Genomic DNA, 21,351 nt, shown 5'->3' with positions numbered 1-21,351 from the left:
GGCGGCTTGAACGCGACAGAGAAAACGGTCGCGGCCATCCACTAGTCAGATAAGGAGGCAGAGCGGGAAAATTTGAACGGAAGGACCGCGAGAAGATCGAAGAAGAACGAAGTCAAGAACCGTCGACGCGTTCTATCCGGTTGAATAAAAAGCATCGCGTCGGCCAAACGAGATGGAAACTTACCGCTTCTTCCGCGCCCGTCCCGAATCGCATTTCGGTTTCGCTGGCAGGGAGAAACCTCCTGGAAATCTTGTTGCGCATGCTATCGATAATGCATCCCCCTAACACCGACTTACTGACGCAAGAACCAATGCACTCGTGCCACATCGTTGATTCTCACGCGGTAAACTCGCGTAACAAATCCCTCCATTCACCGGATAACTGGTTGTACGATCCTTTCTTTTTGGATAATCTTCGAATTGGATGAAACGGTTCGGATGAAGATATAACAAATTCCGTATTTTTTAATTGGTTTTAGTTTTAGTTAGGTATTCTTCTAATGATGTTTCGGAATAAAGTACATTTTTTTGCTCGTGAGATTTGGTATCTCGGTGTATATTAATTGCTATTTGATAGAAGAAAAGAATCATATTTAATTAAAAAAATAGATCCTTCGAGACGTAGAAGATAGAATACACAGAAAAATATCTGTGCCATTCGTTAAATATTTGCGAAAGCTCTGCAAGAGCCAAAAACGACATCGAATAGTAACTCACGTTTAAAATTATCGAAACGTAAAACTGCGTATCGATATCATTGAACACGCTTGCGACCGACGCGCTAATTTAATAATCCAAAAAAGGAAGAATGGAACGCAGAAATACAGAAACAGAGAGAACAACGGCAACTGAGGCAAAACTGTTATAGCCGGCGTATTGTTTGGTGTCTAGCAATAGAAGACAGCTCGCACCATTAGACCGCGTTGTGTTTCGACTCCGACAAATATTTGCCGACGGTGAAACAGGAAGACTGACATAGAACGCGTCGTGCACACAATGGAAAAACCAGCGTTGCTTCGCGATATAAGGATCGATAGCGTGTCGGTTATTTATATCATGCTCGTTAATCCATCCCGCGATCCGTCGTGCGACCCGATAATGCGTATAATTCGACTATCGGTAAATCGTTGCCAAGGTTGGTCGAATAACCGCGCGAGATGGACGACATCGAAAAGCGCGATGGCGGATCCGGTCTGGTAGCCGACGACACGAACATCTGTAACATGCCCGCGTTGCGAAGAGACACGGGAGATATACGACCAGCTTCGTGCGATTGTCGGATTCTGTTCAAAAGTGAGGGAAAATTTGTTCTACAGAAGCGAACACAGAGGAAAAATGTTACTTGTTAAAAATTCCTCCGACTATCATATCGTATTGTATTATAAACGCAGTAGAATACGTGTATTATTTTATTTCTGTAAGTTATTTTGAAGTTTATTTTATTAGTTTGCGTATAACACCTTTTTACTGACTGAAATAACTCTACTATACGGATTATTCGAATTTTCTTCTGTTTTTGATATTCTTCCTCGTTGAACCTGATGTCGAATTTACACTGTTTCGAGGAACTCGGCAGATGGAGGTTGCTTTCATCTTCGTTTTGTACGCGACAAGCAAAACAGTGTAAATTCGGTTTAAAGTACACGATATTTTCTCATTCCTTCGTTATTAGGTACATTAAGGACTAATGATGTCTCTATAGTATACAACAAGTTTAATTATTTTGTGCAAAGTTCGAGATTGAAATAAGATGTTGAAACTTAGGTTGAAATAGACTGAAGGGACGATGGACTGTCAAATAGCAAACGTCACTGAACATGACTGATCATTTGAGTTTAGTAAAGGCATGACTTACCAAAGGAGTTGCTTTTACACAGAAGCTTGCAATTTCTGCTCGCTTTGATTCGTGGAAAGGGCGCGGGACACTATCGTACAACGTGAGACATTCACTAATGACTGGTTTCTTAGAGACACGGATCTTTCGTGCTTCTATGCTTCCGAGTTACGTCATTATATTATACAATACTGTTCATTGTCATGTACAATATTTTTAATGTTTTTACGCCGTTAATTTTTGTACTTTTTTTTTGCGACAGCATGATGCTGTTTTAGCATCCATATTATACCACGTCCCAGTTTTTTCCCGCCTGAAAATATCGTGTCACATATTGCACGATTTCTCATTTTTTCTACTTGTTTCCGAAAGATTTTTACGATTTCGAGAGGTCATCTTACCATTTTTAATTCCGCTATAGCGGCATAGACGCGTTCTCCAGGACAATGGAAATTAAAAATTTCCTTACTTTTGCTTAAACCGAACTTCGCTAAACTTGTACTTAATCGAGCAATTGCGTACTTTAATAAAAAAATTTCCCGTAATTCGATGTATTTAATGGTGTATTAACATTACATTTCTAAACATTGTACATCTTCTATTTATGCTTAATACGTGGCGGACAAACTAGAAGAAATATTCGACTCCTCCATTTGCACCTTTCGAACATCCTCTGCTAACACAAGTCATTACGACAATGTTGCTTATTTTCAAGAAGATTCTTCTCCGCTTATACACATATACTGTTCTCCCTATTTTGACGTTTATTTCCTGCGTGCCTGACTATACTCCACAAAATTTCCTAGTTGCCAGCACACGATCATAACCAATTCGGATGTACCTCGAATATACTCGAATATAACATCTCAACATTTTCAACGGACGAATAACTAAACAGCGAGGAAGAAGCATTTATTCTTCTTGCTTCCTGATGGTTATGGGTCTTGCGAAACTCCTGCAGCGCATAAGTATGCATTTCTGCAGCTTATTACACGTATAAAGTATCCGATTTAACGTCGCGCTTTATCTTTCTTTCATCCCTTCCTTTCGGTCTTCCGGCGCCGTGGCTGAGAACCGTCGCCGGCCGCCAACCTCCTTCTTCTTCTGCTACGTTTCGTTCGTTCCGCGGCTTCGTCTCGCTTTGTTCACCCGGTTCGGAGGCCACAGCGTGCTCCTCCTGACCTCTTTCTTCCCTTTTCGTACCGGGAGAAATAATTTAATTCGTATTACGGCCGTTACCGCGGCAAGAAAAGCCACATTGTCGGCGCGTAGATGTTCCGCATTTGAAATCAGGAGAAGAAAGAGGAATTCGTTGGTTGGTTACTGCCGTCGCTGCTACTGGCTGCTGCTGGCTGCTTGGTTGCTTGGTTGCTCGTTGGTGGCTCTTTTCACGCGGCGAAGAAACAGCCTGAAAGAAAAGGCTGCTGCGGTTCTTGCCTCGTAATAGACGTTGCAAACCGAGATTCTCAGAATTTCTACTGATGGAATATGTCGAAAATAGAGGACTTTTGAATAAGGCTTTGATTTCGTATACTGGGCTGCTCGTGTGTTTGTAAATGCGCCAACCGCCACGATAAGGTTTTGTTTCGAGGTGTGCTCTTTCTACCTCTCTCTCTCTTTTTCTCTTTCTTTCTCTGTATAGGTCCATGGCTTGAAAGAGCTTCTTGTTGTTCGAGTTAACTTAATTTTCAATTTTTTTTCCTTTTTGGTCTCTCTTTCGTTCGAATTTTTAAACAAAGGCACAGACGGCTGACAAGACCGCAGAACTGGCATCTTTGTTTCAAATTTTACTGCTAGCTGTAGGCTATATCGGAGAAAATGAGCATAAATGTGGAAGAATTGCGGCCTGAGAAAAATATGCTCTAAGAAATGGGAGTTTGATGTATTACCCAAGAGAAATATAAACGTTTTACCGTGTTTTACTCGTTAGTTTCAGTCATAAAACGAACTACATAGCTTTTTTAATTCGTTTATCAATTATTACATGTTTCCAAGTCCTTTCAATTTGTTTTTATTTTTACAACCATTTACTCTATAGGTATAGAATGCCACGATTGCATTAATTAATGTGTAATAAGATGTGCTTAGCAAGAATGATGTACGAATTCACTTGAAATAAACATTTACATCTGTGTAACCGTCGATAAAATTATCGAAACTGGATTTCCGTGAAATAGATGGAATTAACTGTACGCAGTTGGGTGTAAAGTTATATTTTCGCGCCTCAGCTATAATTGGTTCCATAAGGTCCACCAGCGAAACTAGTAAGAGTACTCGGTACAGGCTATGCTGTGTCTTCTTCGATGACACCCATTACGAGCTCTTCGTTAGTAAGCCACGGTAATTAATTATCATGCTCCTATGAAGCTGGTGAACGCTACAAAGAGAAAGCATATCCATGCCTGATTTCTCCGTTTGGTAACAAAGCGAGAAGTGCCCGAGTTAATTATTTATTTGACCGCGAAAACATGAATTGAAGTCTCTGTTCTAATTCATAGCTCTATCATTTCTCAACTGTGACATATTGTAATAACATTATATAAAATATTCTTTTTATTATGAAATGATATCATATATTACGTGTTGCATGTGCAACTAAAAAGAAGTAAAGAATGATACATGTATGGACAAAGGAATTCTTTGAACTTTTTGTTAACGCGTGGATAAAGAAAGAATTCATATTATTATTAGACGAAATTATTGTATTCACTATAGAAAAGAAGTTATACTTCATACATTAAATAGCAACTAAAAATTAAATTAATACGATCGCATCTTTATAGAAATAAATGAGCATTTAGTGATCAAGTAATATCCGGCTTAAGGGTGTTTGTTAAATAATTAATCAAACTTCCATAAATGTTGATTAAAGTTAAATAATTAATAGGTTCGGGGAAGTTGTTTGTTTGCAGGATGTAAGACCGGTAGAACTTATGCGCTGTATTACACATGCCGTATCTATAATAAATTAGGTCTGCATTAACGTGGATAATGCACAGATTACAACCTACTTTCCATTTTAAATCATAATCTGCTGATTAAGAATTCCACGTAAACGCAACTCGATATCGGATCCTATAACCGGTTTTGTTCTCTTTGTCAATATTCGTCATATCATTTAGCATTAAATTACGAAGACAATGAACAGAATAATAACATGAAAAATCCAAGGAAAGAAATTGAAGATAAAAGAATATTTTTTTTCTTTCTAAAATCTTATTCTCCCGAATAGTTGGGAAAATTAGTTACACTCATAGAGATAGACTTTCTCTAGCGATTAAAACGAACAATCAGGGATAGCACGAAGGAAACGAGGTAAAGGAAATTAAGAAAAGATTTATTTAATAGAGGCTGGTCTGGGCAAAGGGTTGTTAGGCTTAAGATAAAAGCATCGTTCAAAGTCAACGGTTGAGTGAGAACATGTGGGAAAAAGAGATTGCTGGAAATCCCGTCACCGGTGATTGCTTAGGCGAAATAAAGCGGGCGCATCTGTGCAGAATGTTTATGACTCGAGACATCTGCTTGACAGACGTTATACGTTCACGGGTACTTTCCCCTGCACGTCGGCAAAATAATGGTCGTCAAAGTTTATGAAGTTTTGTGGCTTATAGAAGGTCCCAACCGTTGTTCAATTTCTCTTCGTCCTCGATGAATTTTTTGAAAGAGTTATTCCAAAACCACGAACGTACCAGGCGATTTAGATCGAGTTGGCTGAACAACTAGGTATAACATATCTCATTTGTTGCTTCTTTATCAATCGACATCACAAATATTGAAAAAGATAAAATATTTCTTATAATTACACTCGTTTGAAATATCTCTAGAACTGAACTTCCTTGTCTTGATAACGACCTACAAGTCACAAAGTAAAAACCGTCCTTCTTTTTGTTACATTAAAAAAAGAAAATAGACTCTGCTCTAATTTAAGAGAGCGCAAATGTTGCGGAGAGAAGATCATTCAAGATGTCCGATAGGGAAACATAAACCATGTGGCACTGTACGTCTTTAGAATAATTAAATACCTCGATTGGAAAGATGTTCCTCGATGTTGGAAGGCTAGATTACCCTCGTAAAATCCTGTTTCCTCAGGCTTTTCGATTTTGCCCTATAAATGAGTGCTTGCTATTCCTTGAAAACAGTCCATTACAAGACGGAGGAAGGGATGAGAATAGATATTCTCGAAAGACCTCGAGTCCTTGCGAGCTCACGTCCAATCAGATTCGATCGATAACTCTCAGATGTTATTCGTGATAGCGTATTCAATTAATATGGCTATGAAAGTGGAGAGCACTTTGTTATGACTTTGGGCAATATCTACGAGTCTCTTATTGCATACCCGTCTGCTATAGAAACTCTGGCAGATCTTCACTGGCAAAGATAAAGTGCTGGTATTTAATGTTCGGAATTTTAATGATAATTTCCGTAAGCTCATCATACTAATAAATTCTAAAATTTGAAATCGAATTTAACTAATCCAAATTTTTATAAGTCACATTTACAATTCTATATTTTTCATATTTTATATTTAGTAATATTTACTATAAATAAATAGCAGGGTTGATCAAATTTTTAGTGATTATTAGTGATTTTATCAAATAAATATGTATATATTTTATATTTCTTTGCAGTACGAGATTGCGTTCGATATTATTGAAAATAAAAATTAATAAATATAGGAATTTAATAAATAAATTGCAAACGTCCGCTAAATAGTGACTGAATATTCTGGAAATGTAATATTATCAATGTTTTTGCGTTACCGTGATATGATTATGGCTCGAATAAACTTGGTAGTTTCTGTTGCATTGCTTTTAAAGTTAATGGGAGTACGATCTCGTAAAGAGAGTTTACGCGACAATATTTTATTAGCTTTTCGTTCTGTACAAATTCTGCAATTTATACGGTATTTAAATTTGCCGGCTTTATTAATAATATTTAATGAAATTTTGTATGATATTGTTATGTGATAAAATGTCAAATAAGAGAGCGCATTTTATGTAGAACGGAGATTATCGTGTCCAAAAACGAACAAGTTGCTAGAGTACATAAATGAGAGTGTTCTGCCATAAATCACATTACTTAAAGTTCCCTTTAGTTATTAGTATTAAGGTAAAAGGTAGAAGGTCTCAATTGTTCTACTTATAATCTTCATACACTGTTTAGCTCTAATCTTCTGTGTTTTATCGTGCTCTCGGTAGTTTGTTTAGTTTTCGTAGCTGTTTCAACTTGTTTTTAAATTTTTGCACTTTTAAACTCACAGCGCATTAATACTGCTCATCTTATAACCAAACTTAAGCTAAATCAAATTTTAATATTTTTACAGTCTATTGTGCAAGTTTAGAAAATTTTTCAAAGACTTAAACTCCTCTTTCATCATTGCTGCTGATAATAAAAATAAGTCACGCTCAAAAAAATTATCTTTTATACCAAAAATGTTAATTATAGTTCTGAGGGTATATAATCTCTTCTAAATTTTTCCATCTCTAATCGTGATATTCTTCCACAAGAAAAACTTAGAAAATCAACAACTACTTCGTTTAACTCCTTAACATACAACTACGGGCATAGCCCGTAGTACGATGATCGAGCCAAACGTAAATATTGCGGACATGGCCCGTAGTAGATGATAGGGCCAAACATAAATAGTACGGGCATAGCCCGTAGCAGATGATCGGACCAAACGTAAATCGGCCCAAAATTCTCGAACGTAAATGGTAGGTTAAGGGGTTAAGGTACACTAAGTATTCGCTCATTTTTCACGCGAGTGTATATAACACAAACACTGTGCAAATCTATAGCGCAAGATTTATCCCACAGAATTAATCTATGGTAAAAAGTAGCACTCGCCAACCTAGCCAGGCAAATAAATCTTGGTCACGAAGTTGGAGAGAAGAAAAGGTAGCTCTCGACCGGGTCTCGATTTTCTTATCTTCTTCTTCATGGCACGTCGAGGCGGCTCGGAGTTCCGCTCACCTGAAGTTTCGTGGTGCCGTAGTTCCGTTCCAGTTCTCAAGACAAACGTTTCTACCCCGATCCCACCTCTGTTCGCGAGCATAACTTGATGTTGTCACCGATTTCGCGTTACTAATCGCACAAAATAGAAGAGTTACCTTATCGATGTTCGATCACAAATCGTGATTCAAACTCGACTTGCTCCGTACGTGGTACGTGGTTTCAATATACGTTTCGTTACGTTTTCCAAGGGAAAATCGAGCATTGTAGCAGTTTTCCCGCGAATATTCGGCACCAAATTGAAAGCAGCCGCCACGAAAAGCGGCTTACTCGACGTATAACTCGCGAATAGATTTCGACCAGGTCCCTTTGTTCCCATTAATAGAAAGTTTTTTGTTTCGCTGTTTGCCGAACCGTGCAACATAGAATGCCACATATCGCAGCCGTTTCTCGGTCCCTTTTCGTTCCTGTCTCTCATAACCGGACAGGGGAAAAAGCTCCCCTTTGTCCGGTCGGTACTTTCGCGTGGACGTTTGCTCAGTAAAATAGAATTCGCGAACACCCGGAAATCCTCTTCGAACCCGATGAATTATTTACGCGGTTCTAGTTTAAAAATTCCTGTCTCCAGGGATAAGTAGACTTGTGTCTGTTGATCTTCTTTGCGGAGTCGATACTTGTTGCGGATTCACTTGTAAGTTAGCATTATACTAAATTAGTAGTAGGTTTGTGGATTAGGTGACATATAGGAGGTTTTTCTTTTTTCTTTCATATTACAATGACAAACGGAAACGATAATATATTTGACATTTTATTTATTGGAAATCGTGACGTATACTGTTCTACCGTGTCATTGTGTGACTGTACGATTGTTAGGAAGAGGAAATTTATAAAGAATAGATATATAACTCCCTCAGAAGGTTTAATAAAGTTGTATGTATTACCTTCCCTATTTTTATAAAATTAATGAAAATGTAAATACAATCTTGTAAATACAATATTTTATGAGTTATTTTAAGTAATAATATTTTGCAGAACGTGTGATATAAAGATATAACACCAAATTGACATAAAACATCTTAAATTATTATAATTTATTCATCAACAACTATCGATACCATTAACGTTTTTCCTTTGGTTTCTATTTCAGAATATTCCCTCGGCAAAGTGACGCTCAAGGCGGTCACGGATTTCTCGCTTCTGTCTAAATTAAGGGTAAGCGTTTCTTAGCCTCGTATTTACATTTATATCTACCACTGTGTTGGCCCACGAAAACAGGGTTGGAAAACAACCGGTTCCAATTTGTTCGAGAAAGTTCGTGGCCAAGTCGTTTCACCCCGGCGGTTTTCTTACTCTGAAACGATTAAGTCGATAAATTCCAAAGTTTCCCTCCTATTCGATGGCTGTCCTAGTATTTGTATTTCAGTATACCATTTTGCATTTTACTTGCAGCATCTACTTCTGCGTCGTCTTTTACGAAGCCGACCGACGAAGTTGATTTTTTAAACATAGCGGTGAATTTTTTCTTTCCCCGATAAAAAAAGGGAAGCGAGCGAGAGAGAGAGAGAGACAGAGAGAGACAGAGAGAGAGAGACAGAGAGACAGAGAGAGACAGAGAGAGAGAGAGAGAACTCTTTGTTAACGATTGTTTGTACAACTTGCGGCGGAACTCGTGGAACTAGTGATGATAGGACAGTACAACGATATTTTTAAGCTCTCCCGCTGTGAATTCTTTTTTCCTTGCCTTTTGGATTTTTCAAAATACAAAAGTCGAGCATCTCGAGTATGCATGCGGACATTTAATGACAGCTCAATTTTAGGTTTCTTGTCTCATATTGCTACTGCTGCAACGCTTTATATCTACGAAATGAAACATTTAAAATTTAGCGAATTTTTATTCATCGCGGCTTCTGAAACGTACTAACATGAATGTTAATGTTAATTAATCCAAAACCTCGCTGGTTAAAAGAAAGGTATAATCGCTTGTGTGCCTTTTTAAATGAATCCGGGATAAATTATCTAAGACATCGACGAATTGTTGATTTCCAATCCAAACCAAAAAATTGAAAATTATTACCTTTACATACATAGCATAAAATATCCAATCGTTTCGTTAATGAATTTAGTGGAGAAACGTTCGAGGAATGCGTAATTCTACGAGGTGATATTATTCTGAAAAAGTATCTCGATAAAGGAGCTCCGTTCGATTTACCTCCGTCACAGAAGTATTCTGAGGCAAAGTAATTTGAAAAATAATTTCTTTTCGGCAAATAATATTTGATAGAGGAAGGAGATGGATTCTGATACACGTTTCTGAATATTTCACGGAATCAGAAGTTTCTCATTTGCGCGTCTACGGCTGATACACCGGAACTCTTACAGCGATGTTGAAAGATCAAAGGATCGTGCAAACGATAAAAAACGCACAGTCCCTCTACCTTTGCCAGTATCTTGAAGCTTTAAAAACTAAGTTTTGCTTCTGACTGTTCAGCATGAAAAATAACGCGCGCCTTTAAGACGTAGTCTTGATATCTTTTTTACGTCAATCATCGTAGTTAACGGGAAAATAATCGGGTTGTAGGAAAATACATAGCGGCGATTATTAAGAGCATAAACTATGTATGATTTTGCAAAAGCAAGAATGTGGAGATGAGAAGACGTTAAAGTTTCTGTTGTTACAAGCTTTTATGAAGCTTTTATACAGCAAAACGATATTTGAAAGATATAACTAACATTAGAATACAAATATTTTTTCCTGTATGAAGTAACGTATGAATATTAATTTCGGTAATATTTTTTCTTTAATTACGATACGTACATTGCTCATGAATGTACATAATAGTATTTCTAATATTTACGGAGGGAAGTACTGTAAAGAATTAAAAATAGTACAGTGTTATAATAATTTAAATGAGCTTTATTAAGACCAGTATTAAATTACAATTGTACATGAAATATGTATGAATACGTATGTTCTCTATACATATGTGTATATATAATTTGAATTTAAAGTACAAAAACGCATACACCAAAGAAGAATATTCTTCTTTCTAAAGTTATCTTTCAAGTTCATTACAACAGCGGAATAACTTTGTTGTCAGGAATGAAGGATTCGAAGAAGAAAACTCAATAACACAGAGGTTCTAATCAGCAACTAGAGTTTCTGAAATTAATCTCAAACACGTCAGATACACCTCAGAAGTGTCTTTAACGAGCTTCTGATTAACGCTGAGACGAAGTGAACGGTAGCAAGTAACGCATTCCTTGAATGGTTTACAGTATTTACACAATCATCTGGCTTATTTGAAAAGTTTACGCAATTTCCTGTCGCGTCACGTGGTCTGAAATATTCAGAAAACTTCTCGGAGAACAGGGTGGCTCCACCGACAAAGAAGCAAACTCGCGTTTGCTCGATACGTTTCTATATCCGTAGGAACATGAAATGCATGCTCTCCAAACCGGTTGCTTTCGATCAGCTATCCGGATCAACTTTTGCTTTGAATTCTTTTATCTAGTGTCGATGTACTACGATCATTGCGTTGGTTTACTGTGACTACATGATCATGAATAAGAGATTCGATTTGTTTATGAAATAGATTGTAATAGATTGTAATAAATAATAGATAAGAGATCTTAATTGACCATAGATTTTAACACGTGCGCCGTTAATCGAATTTTCATTAGGTGCTTATATTATGAACATTTCCATGAATTACCATTGATTGAATTTCATGATTTACATTGAATTTTTCATAATTTACGTTCATTACATACATACATTACATGCATTTACTACATTACGTACATTTTCATCAATTACGTTTATAGCTTTTACGAATATTCTGTTGATAAAAATTTAATGTAAACGTCTTATCAACGAACATTCCATATATAATACTCCGCATATAAAAACCAAGTATTTTCTTATACAAAATAATGAGTGTTTGTCACAAATTGCAACAAAGATAAAAGTCACAATCGAAGAATAATAAAACGCGGTGAAAATGGTTTCTTGCTGAGATTAAGGATTCACAAATCCAATAAGGAATTACGTTTCGCGACAACGGACATTGTCGTCGCATAACAGAAGGAATTAACGATTTCCAATACGATATTAACGAGATCGAGAATAATAGGGATATACTGTTACGTACTATATAGCGCAGACAACGTAACAGCAAATACCTACTTGTTATCCTCGACGTTCTTCATCCCTTTTTCTCTTTTTTATTCATTTGCATTCGCTAGAAAAGCGAATGCAGGATAGGATGAAAAAAAGAAAATAAGATATACAAAGACTGTTAATCATCCTTGCAAACCATCCCGATCCTGGAAACTAGACATTAAGGAGAAAAGGTTTTAGCTATGGGATTAAAAGGAATTTCGTTTATTGCATTGCCTCCACCTTGTCTCTTTGTCGCCCGATTATCGTTCACTCTACAGTAGGTGTAATAACGAAGAAAGAAGGAACGGAGAAAAAAAAATATCGTTGATAATTACACCGACTGGAAAAATGGCCTTCTTTTTTGCTTTTTCCGTTTTACGTGCTTTCTCCTGTCGACCCGTAGTTTTGATGCGGGAACGAATCTCTTTCTCGTGCTTCCTTGTACCAGTGAAAGAAAATTACCGAGGACATGGCCTCGTAGAGTAGGTTTTAAATCCCGCGTACACCCCCCTTGGATAAATGACCACGCAACTGAAGATTTACGCGAGCAGTTCTCATTATCTGGCCCGTTACCATAACGTGGTCATTATCGTTTGTTCGTAATTTTCTGGTCGCCACTTCACGCTTTTTCTACGAAAGATCTCCGTACCGATTAGGACGAACGAACGCGAGATTGTTCACCGAGTTTTTCATTTTTATTCTGTTGATCCTTGACAGAATTGTTAAGAGGAACACGCGAACGACGATGATCTAATCAAATCTCAGGATCTCTCTCGTTTACAATTCACTGAAATTTCTTTTCAAAATCATTAGTTGGTAATTTGACCTTTCTTTCGGAAAATTCTTTTGTTTGAGACTTGGTTCTTCAGGAAATCGAGTTTGAAAATTTATCGAGGATATAACACAAATCTCTCAGAAGCTAAATCGATTAACTCCACGTTTTGTCGAATCCTTAAAAATTGTATTTATCTTGAACAAAAGTTTGATTCTCTTCCTCCAATTTATTTCTAGAATAACTAACTGCAATATTCTTCTTTTCTTTCATTTATTTTTAGAACAGCCGTCTGAAATTGAAACACTGTACACTCTGCGACTGTCCCAGTAAAAAGCAATATGTCTTACCTCTTATTATCTTCTTAGACGTATACTCTGATATATACCCGTTTCGATTGTCCAGATGAAGTTGATCCCCGGGGATATCCCATTAGATGGATCAAGCCGCGTAATCTTAACAATCCGCTGAAAAATACAAGTTTCCTACAATGCACAGCTGCGCCTTGTTTGACATCTGTGCACTTTATTGTATCGCGTGTCTATGTGTTTATACAAGCAGAGATAGGAGCGGAAATTATAGTGTAGCGCTTCAATCACGCCGCGTCAATAACAAAGGCGCGCCACAATTCTTCCAATTAGTTTCGCAAGTTACTTCGTGCCGCGTGAGTATCTTCAGAAACGGGAGATCCCATTCGCAAGACTAAATAGCGATGATTAAAGTATATCCGTTATAAACTGAATTGCGTTTATGGATGAAAGCGTCTATAGAAGAATAATTGATAAAATAATAATTTGATTCTAAAATAATATTGTTCGAATACGATGAAATTATAATTTACTCAATTCTTTTGAGAAAATAGCGGATAAAGTGATCGTGTGTATTTTATGTTCTATGCGATCGGTATCTGTAACGAAACGAACGCTTGTCGAATTTGTGTTATAATCTTCGTAAGACAGTGGATATATTTTTCTCGGTTTCACGCTTCGTTATGACATTGCCTTGGTGCATGATTATATCGAGGAAAGCTGCAACATTATGTCGATCAAGTATTTTTTCTGCGGACGTTTTTAAAAACGGTTGAGAGAAACAAGCAGGTCTGCTCACGTAAGTACATGCTGTTAATTATGAACATCTTTGTCCTCTTAACCTTCCTTTAAATTTCACATCGTTATTAATGTCACGTGTATTTCTCTCAAGAGTATTTTTCTATCGAGTAGAACTATCAATAGGACGCTACATAATTTCATCCTTTCCTCCGTGAAACATACTCTGTTTAATGTATCAGAGCCAAGCCCAAACGTTAGCTACAACTAAACTCAACCATCACCATGATGCCAGATCCAAGCATTCTCCACCAACCTAACTCTCCAGTAGCTACTCGTAAATTAAAATTAGACTGTTCAAAAACTAACGTAGAACCGCCCCATTTTCATTTCCACACTGCAAACAACGTATCAAGAAAAAGAGCCTCGAGAAACACGAAACACGCATATACATACAGATTCCTTAATGTATATAAAGAATCATGTGTGACGTTTCTAATCTTCGTAACACCCTGTTCGTCCCAGTTAACACCGGCAAGCTCGGCGTTACCAAAATCCTCGCTTTCCCCTTGTTTTTTTTTTTTTTTTTTCAAACGAGCTGTCAGCCCCTTCCATTTAAACCGCTTAAGGAACGCGCGGAGGAGATAGGACGCCAGAAGGACGTCGGTAGTGACCCATATGATCCTTCATCTACTTACGTAAATACGTAAGTGTACATGTGAGTGTTCCCTCAGCGTAGACATCGTTCTTCCTTAGAAATCTCCCCGGAGACGGTTGTATCTCGTAATCACAAGCGGTATTCCGGCGTTCGTCGGTGCTCGTGCACACGTAACACGACGCACATGGACGCGTTTCGTGCGTGTGACCAAATACACGACGAGAGGTTTAGTTACATAAAGGGTGCGATCCCAAGAGGGAGGCAGCAGGTGTATATCGACTCCTCACCCATATTAATATCTTGCTTCGAGCCTTCTGGGGTTCCGTCTTGGTTTTCCCCGTATCGCTGTCACATTACAGGAATACGAGCTGCAACCTAGAAGCGAACGTAATGGCGAAACGCTCCTCCGCAAGTGTTATCGGCGAACGCTTCTTAGTCACGTCGAACTCGTACATGTGCTCGTGAATACTTGCTAAGTTGTTGTCTCTGATGAATATCTTTCAATAATTTTACAATTATTTAGGAGACTATATCGTTCGATATATGGAGTGGCTTTATTAGCAGATGAAAAGATTATATTCTCCCGTAACCCGATCATGTAATTCCTTTCCGATTGAAGTACTATTTTAACACAATGAACTTGATACCATTGTTCTCTGTAATATTATATTAATACCTTTTTTCATTGTCAAACGTACGCGTAATTAGAGTACTATTATTCGCCAAGAACAATGGTACAAAAAACCTCTTTTATATTGTGTACTATGGAATCATGAAATTAACCGCTTTTATATTATATTGCATAAATTATATTTTTTATATCCATTCTCTCAAAAAAAATGAAAATTCCTATTCGCGATAGCATCGATCATTCGTTATATGAATCACCAGTTATACAAATTTCTTCATCGTACAGTGGATATCATCGATATTATTTTCGAGATAATAACTCGCTTAACGTCGTTATTGACCGCGCTTCTCCTTTCAAAAATAATCGCGGAATTGATCATAAAAATTTACCGAGCTCGGGCAAACAGAAAATGTGGAAATAATTACGGAAGCGTTTCGCGCAGGAGTCGATGGAATCGCGTTATCAGCGAACGTCATTACGCGAACAACTGGCGTCGACAGTATCGACATTGGTAATTAAGTATTAACAGCTTATCGGTGGAAAGTGACCTCACGTCGAGAGTTCAAGCTTCCCTTCGTGCACTGTTCGCGCCGTCTCTCATTTATAATTAGAAAGTTGATTACTTGCGGTGGCTGCGCCATACATTCGGCATATATACCAGATACGATCCCTCTTCGAAAAAGAGCTCCAATTCTCCGATTTCTTTCTGGGGGAACGATTAGATTATTCACAGACGCAGACGTCTGTTCAGAGACGCTTATAGTTCGCTTCTGTTATTTAAATACAGTTATTTTTGATAGGAAATAACGATTAAGATATATTTTTATACAATTAACTCCGCTACGATCCTTCCTTAAGTTTGTTTTCACATCGACGAAAGAAAAAGATTTGAAAATTTGGTCTTAGATTTTGGTGTATTATGTCTTTATAAAAATATCAGGAAAGATATGTTTCTGTATTTAGGAATTGATGAAACAATGTAATGTGTAAAAACATAGAAAAAAGAAAGCTAAGTAACGTACAATAGAATTAGATCGTACTTTTTCAACCTTTAAAAAGTCGTGCCTGATACAATTATCTAAATTTTCATTGATTCTTCCTTATTCCTGAGCACGACAGCGTGCTCTCACGAACCTGGAAACGAGGTTGAACGTTCGCGCGTGACATGCAGCTCCTCGAAAAATAGTCAAATTATGAAATATCTTGCGAACTCTGTTCCGCCATAGTACATCGACCGTATAGTATATTATTTTTATTTTTCGATACAACCGCGTCGAACGCTTGGAATATCCATTATTGGATGAATAACGTATTTTGTATCGTTAATATACAGTGGTCCATTAATTTTCGCCCGGGGTTACAATTACCTCTCGCTTGGAAAGCTTTCCGATTTTTAACGGAACGTTCTCGGTTTCCACTCGGTTCTCATCGACCAATGAAAATATGAAAATAGCGAAAATTTTGTGAGCATCGAAACATCATCGAAGTCTGGACGATATTCGAATTCTCTGTCAATGGCGCCGGTGTGTTTTGGGTTTTTAAATCGATGCTGGTTTGCTTTTTCCTGAAAGGAAAATGTTTCCATTGTTTGTGCGTTCTATGAATGAGCGTTGAACGTTGTTGAATTATTGGGCATGAATATGAAATGATTATTCGCGATTGTTCAAAAGTTATGAAGTAAAACATTAGTTTTTTATAGATTTCCTCTGGCATTGAATACAAGATACAATTTTTTGATAATAGAATAGTAATTAAAAGTATGTAAATAATGTATTGGTACTAAAGATTGGGAGAAATTGCATCGTATGTATTACACATACATATAACTCTTTCACGTCTTCCTCTTTTAACGAAAGATCTAAGAAAAAAATATTTTCTCATGTTTCATAAAATCCAGAGTATAATCTCAAGCGAAAGTGCTATATAATAAAAAATTCTTTAAATTACTCGTTTTATTGTAGAAGAATCTTACATCTTACGATACAAGATATATGCAATTTCCATTTCTTCAATCGATATTCAAATTTGAAGAGCGAATATACCTCTTGAGAGTTGGAACTTATTATCCCTGAAACGTATTTCAGCTCCTCAAATTGAAATTTCTCCTCGGTGCAGCATATTTTGAACTAAAACGTAAATTTCAAAGTAAAAACAATGATCGATCATAATAAATGATGATAGTATATACCATATTATCCAGCACCATTTTGAAATTTACACTGTAAAACGAAGCTACGCGATAATAAATCGGGTGTCCTTTTAACTTAAAAAAAAACTATTTCTAGCTTGCTTTACGCTTCCTACAGTTACTGTCTTTCTCCATAATTAAACACAATTCTCCTTTTTTTGCACAAAGTAGTACCTCCTACATCATGTTCGTGTTTCACTTTAACCCACTAAAGATCAAAAAGTAATTTATCATTATGTTATAAACAGTTGAATTTTCCTTTAATTTCGTATAACTACTTCTACGTGAGACAAACAATAAAATATTAAACAAATTCATCTCTCTTTCACAGTCCCAATACTAAAATATAGAATTTGATAATGTATCTTGACTGAAGAAAAAGATAGCAAATAAATTGTCGTGTTAACGTAACGTTGGTCTTAATGGATTAATTGAAATTAGGTCGAAGAGTGATACAAACAGAGAATGAACGAACGCGATGTGGTTCGAATAAGATAACATAATCACACCAGGGAAATATAGAAACTAGTGGTGTCTATGCGGTTTGCTTTCGACCGACCAACGATTTGTATTTCGACCGAAGCAGTTTAGCGAAAACTTTTCCTCCTCCGTTTCGTTATTACGCGCCCCGGTGGTGGCCCACTTTGAAACTGAATCTTCCCCCGGAGTTCTCACTCTAACTAGAATATAATGTACCGTATATAGACGACACCGCCCCTGGGAAGAACGAACTCCCTCGATGCTCTCTAGATCTCGACCTGCGTTCGTTTTCTCGCGAATCGATTCCGCCTCCTCGAAAGGCACTCGGTCCGTGAATAATTACCCGAAACTTCTTTCGCAACCAGCAGCTATCCAACCTCACGGAGCACGAGCCAGTTTCCTGGTTCGCGACTGTATGAAAATATCTCTCGTTCCTGATGGAACTTTCGCGTAATAAGGGACAAACATCCTCCGGCTTTTTCTTGCATCATCGCGGGACCGGAGATTCGATCGATAGCTCGACCAAGCGTGAAACCTGTGAAACTTTTGAAATTTTTATTCCAAGATACAACACGAATTGGCTCGTTTCAATCTCCTCTCTCGTTTTTTCTTCTACTATCTTCTTTGCTCTCTGTCCGATAATATGGTCGTGAATTTTGCACGAAACGAATCAAGTGCCGCGGATATTAAATAAAACGAAATGGCGGATGGTAATCGTTTTGAGAGCAGAGGTTAAAGGGAAAGAATTCGTTCACGGTCTGAACGATTTAATTGACGGCAGCGATCGTCCGAGAGAGAAAGGAAAAATCTTGATTCAGTGATCCGTTTAGCGAATTTTGTTCCTGTGAATCGTTGCTACAAGATCTTTATGTTTTACCGTGGTATCTCTTTAACGTTGAGTTTGAGGTTTTAAGAGTCGTAAAGTCGCCGCGATTTTTACTATTTTTGAATCTGCAATATTTGATAAGATGTAAATTCTTAGATTGACATTGATTTGTTAAAATGTACTAGGAGCAGAAAAAAAGAATATAAATATCCTATCAGATTCTGTATGTCTGTTGATATACAAAAATGATTGCTTGTTTTTTAATTATACTGTTTATAATTCAAATGAATATCCTTTTATACAACCACTGCCTCGTATTTTCATTTAATTTCATCAAACAGAATTCACTCGTAACTGCATTTACGTTACTCACTTATAGAAAATTTTTTCACCAATTTTAAAACCGTATTCTGTTATGGCATATAATAAATTAAATCGAATTAAAAGAGAGAATATTCCCCAGTAAACAGCACCGGCCCATTTCACTCTCGTGTTGCTGTATTCCATCCTGATGAATTGAAAAGATCGATTAGCATCTCGAATATCCATGAATTTATATGAACTATTTTATATAACAAAATTTAATTAATACTGTAGAATGCAAGTTCTAAAATTTTTGTTTGAAGACAAGGAATATATCTTATCACACGAGCTGAATAAAAATAAATTCTTTAATATTAAAACTATCAAAATGATCAGTTCTCAATGTTTCATAGAAACTTGATAGATTTATTACTGCGCACTTTGGGGATTCATACAATTTTTTTGAAAATATATGGACAAGAATTTTTTTATTTGCATTATGTATTTTTCCATTGCATCTTTCACTTTGATTTGCTTTGTATAAATTGTATGCTACAGTCATTGATAGCTTTAGCGTTAATCACAATGCGAGTTCTAACGGTGTTGTTGGAGATATTAGAAAATTTATGTATACAATTGGTGAATGTCAGAATCGATAGTGTTTATTCGATTGATTCGGTCGAGCATGACACGTTGCTATGTTGCTTGAAACTCCACGGACCGTGCAGGTGCATATGCAACGACAAATTTCTGCGGATGATTAAACGCAACGAGCTCTCGAACAACCTCTACTCGGAAAATTATGCATGGAATAAAATGCCGAAGTGGGTAATACGATCGCTTAACGTAATCGGGAATTTATCGTGAAAAAATCTACGAACGTAGTCAGCTCGATGCATTGACGAAAGTAGTTTCATTAACGCTACATTTAATTATTGCGTGTCGTTACTTCGTGCGCTGTGGCGAATTTCATGGTATAATTTAATAATAAACGCATTATTCGTATATATGTATTGATCAAAAATAAAAAAGGTAGAATTCTTTTTTACGCAGTTACAGAATATTATTTCAGAAGAAAGAAACGAATAAAAAATTAAGATAAAGAATACAAACTTGCGATGATATATTTACAAAAATATCTCAATAAATTTTAATAATATTTCAGATACACCTAAAAATAATAAAACAATTAACTGTTTGCAATCAATTCTCAGACAACTTTCAGTTCTAAATATCAGCTTAGTTCCTAACAGAATTTTAATTCGGCTGTCAATCGTTTCCTTTCAAGATAATCAAGAACTTAAATTTACCATTTTGTTTGGATCATAACAAATTTACGTGGATATCAATTAATTATTCAGTCATTCAAACAGCGCATGAATATTTCACGGAAAATATTCTCGGCGAGGAAGAAAGATAATCCTGATTTTGGTGCCAATTTATGGAAAGATGTCATCGAGTTACAGTTTACGATATGTGCTATTGACAAACAAATCTCGGTGTATAAGCGAATTAACACACAACAGGTTTCCGAGGAACGATTTAATTAACATATCGTATAATTATATCGTCGAAACTAGACAGTGCACGTAGTATGATTGTCCGAAGCGAACGTGGAATTTGTATCGTCCGAAGGTATCTATGACAGAGGCGACCGATAGGATTTATAATGGCCTGGCAAACCGGCGATCACCTCGTAATTTATTGGCTGCCGCTTCGACGATTACTCGCGAAATAGCGGATATTAAGCGAGGAGAGTCTCGTCGATGAGAGGAAGCTTTTTGCATGTGAAAAGATCCGTTAATCGACGCTCTAGTATATGTATGAATCGGTTCCTAGGAACCGTGGATCGTTTAAAATCTTGTTCAGGGTGGAAATGTTGCGAGCACTACTCACACTCGAAAAATTCAACATACATACGTATGGGTGTATATGCAGACACGAAAATAAAATACGGTGAAAATACGAAATAACTTTTTTCCGACTTAAAAATGCTACGAAGCGAACGGACCGTTGAATAAAAAAACTAGGAAAAAAAAATCGCGAACCTCGTTGGCAATGGCGAAGATTGGTTTAGCGGACGGAATAACGATTTTCGAATTCAGCGTGGATGTATTAACCGCAAAGCGTCGAATACTCTGGAGCTCGGGTCTCGCCGTAGCGATTTTCCGAGATTGGAAATTCAATTTAAACGTTACTGTAAATAAAATCCTAGTCCTCCTCCTGTTTCTCTCTGGCTTGCGTCGAAACAGACGCGTTGTCTCATTCCTGACGAGCTGATAATTCTGCCGGGATGCGTTTTGTGCGAGAAAAGTTTTACTCTTGAGATAAAATTTCATTGGCAATCGTAGCCTGAACTTTCGATTTATTTAAACCAACGGCTGCCTTATACTTGGTTACCCGACAGATTTAAATCTTGACGATTTTAGGATAACATCGAACTTTGCGTGCCATGAAAGAGAATCAATAATAGCCGCGTTCCTGTATGATTCATCGACT

At 37.0% G+C, this 21,351-nt stretch overlaps 1 protein-coding gene across 9 annotated transcripts in view; it reads left to right on the top strand.

Moving 5' to 3' along the window:
* kek5 (leucine-rich repeat, immunoglobulin-like domain-containing kekkon 5 protein) overlaps window positions 1–21,351 on the top strand; it is a 292,283-nt gene that overhangs the window by 249,755 nt on the left and 21,177 nt on the right. For 5 of the 9 annotated variants that reach the window (XM_069132090.1, XM_069132092.1, XM_069132094.1 and 2 more), the window contains one exon: window positions 8,934–8,998. The exons of the other annotated variants lie outside the window; for them this stretch is intronic. The gene's annotated coding sequence lies outside the window, so the exon portion shown is untranslated. The remainder of the gene's footprint in view (window positions 1–8,933; window positions 8,999–21,351) is intronic. 9 annotated transcript variants of the gene reach the window in all.

The sequence above is a fragment of the Bombus flavifrons genome, chromosome 2 (assembly GCF_040668555.2).
Source record: "Bombus flavifrons isolate JBK064 chromosome 2, iyBomFlav1_principal, whole genome shotgun sequence".
Taxonomy (NCBI): Eukaryota; Metazoa; Arthropoda; class Insecta; order Hymenoptera; family Apidae; genus Bombus; species Bombus flavifrons.
This window is presented reverse-complemented; position numbering and strand designations above follow the sequence as displayed.